Below are 12812 nucleotides of genomic sequence, written 5' to 3'. Positions count from 1 at the left end.
AAATTTGTTTTAAAATATAGAAACAAAATATATATTAAATAATGAAAATACGTATACAAAATATATACAAAATACACATATAATAATGTAAATTCGTATCAAAATACATAAACAGAATACCAATAAATAAATGTAAATTTGTATGAAAAAATATATACAAAATACAAATAAAATAAGGCAAACTTGTATGAAAAAAAGTACAGAATACACTTAAAATAATGTAAATTTGTATATAAAAAAAACACAAATGCACATAAAATGAAGTAAAATTGTATAAAAAATATATATACAAAACACACATTAAATAATGTAAATGTGTATAAAAATATGTATAGAAAATACACATGAAATAATCTAAACTCATATCGAAATAAATGAACAAAATACCGATAAAATAATGTAATTTTGAGTAAAAATATATATAGAAAATACACATAAAATAACGTAAATACAAATAAAATATATACACATTATTTAATCTGTATTTTGTATATATATTCTATACAAATTTACGTTATTTTAAGTGTATTTGTTTATATATTTTCATTCATATTTACATTATTTTAAGTGTATTTTGTATATGTATTTCAATACAAATTTACCTAATTTTATGTGTATTTTGTATATTTATTTTCATCCAAATTTAAATTATTTTTGTGTATTTTTGTATATAGTTTTATACAAATTTAGATTATTTTAAGTGTATTTTGTATATCTATTTTCATACAAATGCACATTCTTTTATTGATATTTTGTCTATTTATTTTGACGCAAATTTACATTATTTAATGTGTATTTTGTATATATATTTTTATACGTATTTACATCATTTCATGTGTATTTTGTATATATATTTGTACAGAAATCTACGTTATTTTATGTGTATTCGTATATATATTTTGAAACAAATTTACAATGTTTTATGTGTATTATGCATATTTTTCAATACAAATTTATCTTTTTGTATGTGCATTTTGTATATTAATTTTAATACAAATTTAATTATTCTATGTTATTTTTGTATATGCATTTTTATAAAAATATACTTTATTTTATGGGTATTTTGCATCTTTATTTTCATACAAATTTACTTTATTTTATTGATATTCTGTGTATCTATTTTGATTCTATTTTATATTATTCTATGTGTATTTTGTATATATATTTTATACAAATGTACGTTACTTTATGTGTATTTGTTTTCATTTCATACAAATTTACATTATTTTATGTGTATTTTGTACATGTATTTAAATGCAAATTTAACTAATTATATGTGTATTTTATATCTATTTTCATACAAATTGAAATTATTTTTCTGTATTTTAGTTTATATTTTTATATAAATTTTCGTTATTTTATGTGTATTTTGTATACTTATTTTCCTACAAATATACGTTCTTTTATCGGAATTTTGTTTATTTATTTTTAAAGGAGTTTACATTATTTGAGGTATATTTGGTATATATATTTTTCTACGTATTTATATTATTTTATGTGTATTTTGTATATATATTTTCATAAAAATTTACGTTATTTTCTAGTTTGTATTCGTATATAATTTGATACAAATTTTGTACACATTCATGTTATTTGATGTGTATTTGTATATATATTTTCATACAAATTTACATTATTATATGTGTATTTTGTACATATATCTCATTAATAATTTACCTTACTTTATGTTTATTTTGTATATTTATTTCATTCAATTTTAAATTATTTTATGTGAATATTTGTATTAGTATTTAGGCTATTTTATGTGTATTTTCTATATATGTTTTCGTCCAAAATCACATTATTTTATTGGTATTTTGTTAATTTAATTCGATGAGAATTTAAATTATATTATTGGTATTTTGTATACATATTTTTATACGCATTTACATTATTTAATGTGTGTTTTGTATATATATTTTTATGCAAATTTACTTTATTTTATATGCATTTTTGTACATATATTTGTATAGAAATTTGCGTTATTTTATGTGTATTTGTATATGTTTTCTCAAACATATTTACACAATTTTTTTTGCTATTTTGTTTATTTATTTTGATACGAGTTACATGATTATATGAGTATTTTGTACATATTTTTTATACGTATTTACATTACTTTATGTGTATTTTGTTTAAATATTTTTAAACAAATTTACGTTATTATATGTATTTGTATAAATATTTTGATACAAATTTACATTATTTATGTATTTTGTGAATACATTTCAATTCAAATTTAGCTTATTTTATCTGTATTTTGTATATCTATTTTTATACAAATTTAATTACTTCTGTGTTTTTTTGTATATAGTTTTATACAAATTTTAAGTTATTTTTTGTGTATTTTATATATTTATATTTATACAAATACACATTCTTTTATTGGTATTTTGTTTATTTATTTTGATACGAATTTACATTATTTTATGTGTATTTTGTATACATTTTTTTTATACGTATTTACTTCATTTTATGTGTATTTTGTATATATTTTTATAGAAATCTACGTTATTTTATGTGTATTCGTATATATATTTTGAAACAAATTTGCATTGTTTTATATGTATTTTGCATATCTATTTCAATACAAATTTACCTTATTGTATGTCCATTTAGTATATTTATTTTAATACAAATTTTAATTTTTTATGTTTATTTTGCATATATATTTTCCTACAAATATCCATTCTTTTAGTGGAATTTTGTTTATTTATTTTGATACGAATTTACATTATTTTATGTGTATTTTGCTTTTATATATTTTTCTACGTATTTACATTATTTTATGTGTATTTTGTATATATATTTTCATAAAAAGTTGTTATTTTATTATGTGTATTTGTATATATTTTTATGCAAATTTACATTATTTTATGTCTATTTTGAATATCTATTTCAACACAAATTTACCTTATTGTATGTGTATTTTGTATATTTATTTAAATACATATTTAATTATTTTATGTGTATTTTTGTATATATATATATATATATATATATATATATATATATATATATATAGATATATATATATATATATATATATATATATATATATATATATATATATATATATATATATATATATATATTTTTTTTTTTTTTTAAATAAGAGTTATTTTATGGGTATTTTGCATCTTAATTTTTATAAATTTTTACATTACGTACATTTTTTTTATACGTATTTACAATATTTAATGTGTATTTTGTTTATATATTTATATGCAAATTTACGTTATTATATGTGTATTTGAAAAATATTTTGATACAAATTTACATTATTTTATGTATTTTGTATATTTATTTCAATTCAAATTTAGCTTATTTTATGTGTCTTTTGTATATGTATTTTCTTACAAATTTAATTATTTTTGTTTATTTTTGTATATAGTCTTATACAATCTTACGTTATTTTATGTGTATTTTGTATATTTATATTTATACAAATACACATTCTTTTATTGGTATTTTGTTTATTTATTTTGATACGAGTTTACATTATTTTATGTGTATTTTGTATACATTTTCTTATACGTATTTACTTCATTTTATGTGTATTTTGTATATATATTTTTATAGAAATCTACGTTATTTTATGTGTATTCGTATATATATTTTGAAACAAATTTACATTGTTTTATTTGTATTTTGCATATCTATTTCTATACAAATTTACCTTATTGTATGTGGATTTTGTATATTTATTGTAATACAAATTTAAATATTTTATGTGTATTTTGGTATATATATTTATAAAAAAAATGCGTTATTTTATGGGTATTTTGCATCTTTATTTTCATAGAAATTTACATTATTTTATTAATATTTTGTGTATTTATTTTGATACGATTTTACATTATTCTATTTGTGTTTTGTATATATTTTTTTATGCATATTTACACTATTTAATGTGTATTTTGTATATATAGTTCATACAAATTTACGTTAATTTAGGTTATTTGTTTATATATTATCATTCAAATTTACATTATTTTATGTGTATTTTGTATATGTATTTCAATACAAATCTACATAATTTTATGTGTATTTTGTATATCTATTTTTATACAAATTTAAATTATTTTTTGTGTATTTTTGTATACAGTTGTATACAAATTTACAATATTTTATGTGTATTTTGTATATCTTTTTTCTTACAAATACATATTCTTCTATTGATATTTTGTTTATTTATTTTGACACGAATTTACATTATTTAATGTGAATTGTGTATATATATTTTTATACGTATTTACATCATTTCATGTGTATTTTGTATATATATTTCTATAGAAATGAACGTTATTTTATGTGTATTCGGATATATATTTTGAAACAAATTTACATTGTTTGATGTGTATTTTGCTTATTCTTTCAATACAAATTTACCTTATTGTATGTGCATTTTGTATATTAATTATAATACAAATTTAATCATTCTATGTGTATTTTTATATATGTATTTTTATAAAAATATAATTTATTTTATGAGTATTTTGCATCTGTATTTTCATACAAATTTAATTTTTTTTTTTATTCTGTGTATTTATTTTGATACGATTTTACATTATTCTATGTGTATTTTGTATATATATTTTATATAAATGTACGTTACTTTATAAGTATTTTTATACACTTTTCCTTTATATAATGCGTATTTTGTTTATATATTTTTATACACTTTTCAATTATTTAATGTGTATTTTGTATATTTATTTTATACAAATTTACGTTATTTTTCGTGTATTTGTTGATATATTTTGACACAAATTTACAATATTTTACGGGTATTTTGTATATCTATTTTCATATAAATTCAAATTATTCCTGGGTATTTTTGTATATATTTTAATACAAATTTTACTTATGTTATGTGTATTTTGTAGATTTATTTTCATTCAAATATATATAATATTTTATTGGTATTTTGTTGATTTATTTTGATACGAACTTACATTATTTTATATGTACTTTGTATATATATTTTTAAACGCATTTACATTATTTAATGTATATTTTGAAAATATATTTTTATATAAATTCATTTTATTTTATGTGTATTTGTATATATATTTTCATACAAATTTACATTACTTTATGTGTATTTTGTACATATAATTCATTACAAATTTACCTTATTTTATGTATATTTTGTATATTAATTTCATTCAATTTTAAATTATTTTATGTGTATATATGTATTTGTATTTAGGTTATTTTATATGTATTTTCTATATATATTTTCATCCAAAACTACATTATTTTATTGGTATTTTGTTAATTTAATTCGATACGAATTTAGATTAATTGATAGGTATTTTCTATACATATTATATACGCATTTACATTATTTAATGTGTGTTTTGTATATATATTTTTATGCAAATTTACTTTATTTTATGTGCATTTTTGTACATATATTTTTAAATAAATTTGCGTTATTTTATGTGTATTTTGTATATGTTTTCTCATACAAAATTATATTATTTCATTGGTATTTTGTTTATCTATTTTGATACGAATTATATTATTATAAGTGTATTTTGTACATATTTTTTTTACGTATTTACATTATTCAATGAGTATTTTCTCTATATATTTTTATAAAAATTTACGTTATTATATGTGTATTTGTATAAATATTTTGATACAAATTTACATTATTTTATGTATTTTGTATATATATTTCAATTCAAATTTAGCTTATTTTATGTGTTTTTGTATATCTATTTTCATACAAATTTAGTTACTTTTGTGAATTTTTGTATATAGATTTATAAAAATTTAAGTTATTTTAAGTGTATTTTCTATATTTATATTTATATAAATACACATTCTTTTATTGGTATTTCGTTTATTTATTTTGATACGAACTTAAGTTATTTTATGTGTATTTTGTATACTTAAAATTACGTAATTTTTTTAGAAATATATATATATATATATATATATATATATATATATATATATATATATATATATATATATATATATATATATATATATAAAATACACATTGAATAATGTAAATATATATATAAAAAAAATATATACAAAACTCAAATAGAATAATGTAAAATCGTATCAAAATAAATACACAGAATATTAATAAAATAATGTAAATTTGTATGAAAGTTAAGATGCAAAATACTCATAAAATAACGCATTTTTTATTAAAATATATTACCAAAATATTCATAAAATATTTGAATTTGTATTAAAATAAATATACAAAATGAACATACAATATCGTAAATTTGTATTGAAAAAGATATGCAAAATACATATAAAACAATATAAATTTGTTTCAAAATATATATACGAATACACATAAAATAACGTAGATTTCTATAAAAATATATATACAAAATACACATAAAATGAAGGAAATACATATAAAAAAATGTATACAAAATACATATAAAATTATGTAAACTCGTATCAAAATAAATCAACAAAATACCAATAAAAGAATGTGTATTTGCATAAATATAAATATACAAAATACACATAAAATAACGTAAATTTATATAAAACTATATACAAAAATACACAAAAGTAATTAGATTTGTATGAAAAAAGATATACAAAATACACACAAAATAAGCTAAATTTGAATTGAAATATATATACAAAATACATAAAATAATGTAAATTTGAATAAAAATATTTATACAAATACACATATTATAACGTAAATTTGTATAAAAATATATAAACAAAATACACATTAAATAATGTAAATACGTATAAAAAAATTTGTACAAAATACACATATAATCATGTAATTCGTATCAAAATAAATAAACAAAAAAAAAAAATTAACGTAGATTTGTATGAAAAAACATCTACAAAATACAAATAAAATAACGCAATTTTCTATAAAAATATATATACAAAAATGCACATAAAGTAAAGTAAATCTGTATAAAAATATATATACAAAACACACATTAAATAATGTAAATGCGTATAAAAATATGTATACAAAATACCTATGAAATAATCTAAATTCGTATCGAATTAAATTAACAAAATACCAATAAAATAATATAATTTTGGATGAAATTGTATATAGAAAATACATATAAAATAACCTAAATACAAATACAAATATACACATAAAATAATTTAAAATTGAATTAAATAAATATACAAAATAAACATAAAATAAGGTAGATTTGTAATGAAATACATACTAAAATACACGTAAACTAATATAAATTTGTATGAAAATATATATACAAATACACATAAAATAACATGAATTTGTAGAAAAATTTGTATCAAAATATATAAGAATACACACAATAAAATATCGTAAATTTTTATGAAAATATACATACAAAATACACATAAAATAATGTAAATACGTAGAAAAATATATATTTAAAATACACATAAAATAATGTAAATTCACATCAAAATAAATAAACAAAAATCCAGTAAAAGAATGTATATTTGTAGAAAAATATATATACAAAATACAAAAAAAGTAACTAAAATTTGTATAAAAATATATACAAAAATACACAAAAATAATTTAAATTTGTTTGAAAAAAGATATGCAAAATATACATAACATTAGGCCAATTTTTATTGAAATACATATACAAAATACACATAAAATAATGTAAATTTTTATGAAAATATATAAATAAATTCACATAAAATAACGTAAATTTGAATAAAATATATCTACAACATATACATTAAATAATGTAAATATGTATAAAATATATATACAAAATACACATAGAATAATGTAAAATCGTATCAAAATAAATTAACAGAATATCAATAAAATAATGTAAATTTGTATGAAAATAAAGATGCAAAATACCCATATTCTAACGCATATTTGTATAAAAATATATATACAAAAATACACATACAATAGTTAGATTTGTATCAAAATAAATATACAAAATGCAAATACAATAAAGTAAATTTGTATGGAAATAGATATGCAAAATGCACATCAATAATGTAAATTTGTATCAAAATATATATATGAATACTCATAAAATAGAGTAAATTTCTATGAAAATATACATAGAAAATACATATAAAACTATGTAATTAAGTATAAAAATATATATACCAAATATACCTCAAATAATGTAAATTCGTATCAAAATAAATACACAAAATTCCGATAAGAGAACTTATATATGTAGGAAAATAAATATACAAAATACACTTAAAATAAGAAAATTTATATAAAAATATATACAAAAATATTCAAAAATAATTTCAATTTGTATAAAAATAGAAATACAAAATACATATATAATTAGTTAAATTTGTATTTAAATACATGTACAAAATACACATAAAATAATGTAAATTTGTATGAAATGAAAGAAAATACACATAAAGTAACGTACATTTGTATTAAATATATATATATATATATATATATATATATATATATATATATATATATATATATATATATATATATATATATATATTTATATATATATATATATATATATATATATATATATATATATATAAAATACACAGAAAAATTAATAATCGTATCAAAATAAATAAACAGAATATCAATAAAATAATTTAAATTTGTATGAAAATAAAGATGCAAAATACCCATAAAATAAAGCATATTTAAAAAAAAAATACATATACAAAAATACACATACAATAATAAAATTTGTATTAAAATTAATATACAAAATACATATACAATCAGGTAAATTTGTATTGAAAAAATATGCAAAATAAACATAAAACTGTGTAAATTTGTTTCAAAATCTATATACGAATACACATAAAATAACGTAGATATCTAAAGAAATATATTTACAAAATACACATGAAATGATGTAAATACGTATAAAGATATATATACAAAATACACATTAAATAATGTAAAATCGCGCCATAATATATAAACAAAATATTAATAAAAGAATGTGTATTTATATGAAAATAGATATACAAAATACACATAAAATAATCGAAATTTGTATAAAATTATATACAAAAATACAGAAAAATAATTTATATTTGTTTAAAAAAAAATATACAAAACACACATAAAATTAGGTAAATTTGTATTGAAATACATATACAACATAAACATAAAATAATGTAAATTTGAATGAAAACATATAAACAAATTCACTTAAAATAACATAAATTTGTATAAAATAGATATACAAAATACACATTAAATAGCGTAAAAATGTATAAATAAATATATACAAAACACAAATAGAATAATGTAAAATCGTATCAAAATAAATACACAAAATATTGATAAAATAATGTAAATTTGTATGAAAATAAAGATGCAAAATTCCCCAAAAATATCGCATTTTTTATGAAAATATATATACCAAAATACACATAAAATATTTAAATTTATATTAAATAAATATACAAAATGCATATACAGTAAGGTAAATTTGTATTGAAAGAGCTATTCAAAAATACATATAAAACAATGTAAATTTGTTTCAAAATATATATTCGAATACAAATAAAATAAAGTAGATTTCTATAGAAATATTTGTACAAAATACATTTGAAATGTTGTAAATACGTATAAAAATATATATACAAAATACATATTAAATAATGTAAATTCGTGTCAAAATAAATAAACAAAATATCATGAACAGAATGTGTATTTGTATGAAAATAGATAATAGATAATAAATTTGTATAAAATATATATGCAAGATAAAAAATATATACAAAAAACAATTAGAATAATGTAAAATCGTATCAAAATAAATACACCGAATATTAATAAAATAATGTAAATTTGTATGAAAATAAAGATGCAAAATTCCCATAATATAGCGCATTTCTTATAAAAATATATATACCAAAATACACATAAAATATTTAAATTTGTAATGATATAAATATACAAAATGCACATACAATAAGGTAAATTATTATTGAAAGAGATATGCAAAAATACATATAAAACAATGTAAATTTGTTTGAAAATATATATACGAATACAAATAAAATAACGTAGATTTCTATAAAAAATATATATAATTATAATAATTTATATATAATTTAAATTAGTATGAGAAAACATACAAATAACGCAAATTTCTATAAAAATATATGTACAAAAATTTACATAAAAATATATATACAAAACTCACATTAAATAATGTAAATGCGTACATAAAATAACCTAAATTTGTATAAAACTATATACAAAAATGCACAAAAATAATTTAAATTTAAATGAAAATAAATATACAAAATACACATAAAATTAGGTAAATTTGTATTGAAAAACATATACAAAATACACATCAAATAATGTAAATTTGAATGAAAATATATAAACAAATACACTTAAAATAACGTAAATTTGTATAAGATATATATGCAAGATACACATTAAAAAATGCAAATGTGTATAAAAAAATATATACAAAAAACAAATAGAATAATGTAAAATACACATAAAATATTTAAATTTGTTTTGAAATAAATATACAAAATGCACATACAATAAGGCAAATTAGTATTGAAATAGATACGCAAAATACATATAAAACAATATAAATTTGTTTCAAAATATATAAAGGAATACACATAAAATAACGTAGATTTCTATAAAAATATATATATAAAATACACATATAATTAAGTAAATATGTATAAAAAAAATGTAGACAAAATACACATAAAATAATGTAAACTCGTATCAAAAATAATAAACAAAATACTAATAAAAGAATGTGTGTTTGTAAAAATATAAAGATACAAAATACACATAAAATAACGTAAATTTATATAAAACTATATACAAAAATACACAAAAGTAATTAAATTTGTATTAAAATAGATATACAAAATACGCATAAAATAAGCTAAATTTGAATTGAAATATATATACAAAATACATAAAATAATGTAAATTTGTATCAAAATACTTATAAAAATACACATATAATAACGTAAATTTGTATAAAAATATATAAACAAAATACACGTTAAATAATATAAATACGTATAAAAAAATATGTTCAAAATACACAAAAAATCATGTAATTCGTATGAAAATAAATAGACAAAATACCAATAAAATAATGTAAATTTGTATGAGAAAACATATACAAAATACACATAAATAGGGCAAATATCAATAAAAATATATATAATATAATTTATTTTTATACATATTTAAAATATTTAATGTATATTTTGTATATATATTTTATCCAAATTTACGTTATTTCATGTGTATTTGTTTATATATTTTCATACAAATTTACATTATTTTATGTGAGTTTTGTATATGTATTTCAATACAAATTTGCCTAACTTTATGGGTATTTTGCATATCTATTTTCAAACAAATTTAAAGTATTTCTGTGTATTTTTGTATATATTTTTATACAAATTATAGTTATTTTATTTGTATTTTGTATATATATTTTCCTACAAATATACATTCTTTTATAGGAATTCTGTGTATTTATTTTTTTACGAATTTACATTATTTTATGTGTATTTTGTATATATATTTTTCTACGTATTTAAATTATTTTGTGTATTTTATATATACATTTTCATAAAAAAATTTACGTTATTTTATTGTGTGTATTCGTATATAATTTGATACAAATTTTATACAAATTCAAGTTATTTTATGTGTATTTCTATATATATTTTCATACAAATATAAATTATTTTATGTGTATTTTTACATATATTTCATTACAAATTTACCTTATTTTATGTTTATTTATAAATTTATTTTATTCAATTTTAAATTATTTAATGTGTATATTTGTATTTGTATTTAGGTTATTTTTGTGTGTTTTCTATATATATTTTCACCCAAAATTACACTATTTTATTGGTATTTTCTTAATTTAACTCGATACGAATTTAGACTATTTCATAGGTATTTTGTATACATATTTTTATACTCATTTACACTATCTAATGTGTGTTTTATATATATTTTTTATGCAAATTAATTTTATGTGCATTTTTGTACATATATTTTTATAGAAATTTGCGTTATTTTATGTGTATTTTGTATATGTTTTCTCATACAAATTTACATTATTTTATTGGTATTTTGTTTATTTATTTTTATACGAATTACATGATTATATGTGTATTTTGTACATATTTTTTTATACGTATTTACATTACTTAATGTGTATTTTGTTAAATATTTTTTATAACTTACGTTCTTATATGTGTATTTGTTAAAAATATTTCGATACAAATTTACTTTATTTTATGTATTTTGTATATATATTTCAATTCAAATTGAGCTTATTTTGTGTGTATTTTGTATATCTATTTTCATACAAATTTAATTGTGTATTTTTGTATATAGTTTTATATAAATTTACGTTATTTTATGTGCATTTTGTATATTTATATTTATACAAATACACATTCTTTTATTGGTATTTTGTTTATTTATTTTGATACGAGTTTACATTATTTTATGTGTATTTTGTATTCATTTTTTTATACGTATTTACTTATATATATATATATATATATATATATATATATATATATATATATATATATATATATATATATATATATATATATATATATATATATATATATATATATATATATATATATATATATATATATATATATATATATATATATATATATATAAAGTATATTTGTAATGAAAAATATGTAAAAATATACATAAAATAATATAAATTTGTATGAAATTATATAACAAATATACATAGAATAACATGAATTTGTATAAAATTTGTATCAAAATAAATACGAATAAACACTATAAAATA

Source organism: Eriocheir sinensis, unplaced genomic scaffold, assembly GCF_024679095.1.
Source record: "Eriocheir sinensis breed Jianghai 21 unplaced genomic scaffold, ASM2467909v1 Scaffold227, whole genome shotgun sequence".
NCBI classification, from domain to species: Eukaryota; Metazoa; Arthropoda; class Malacostraca; order Decapoda; family Varunidae; genus Eriocheir; species Eriocheir sinensis.
This window is presented reverse-complemented; position numbering follows the sequence as displayed.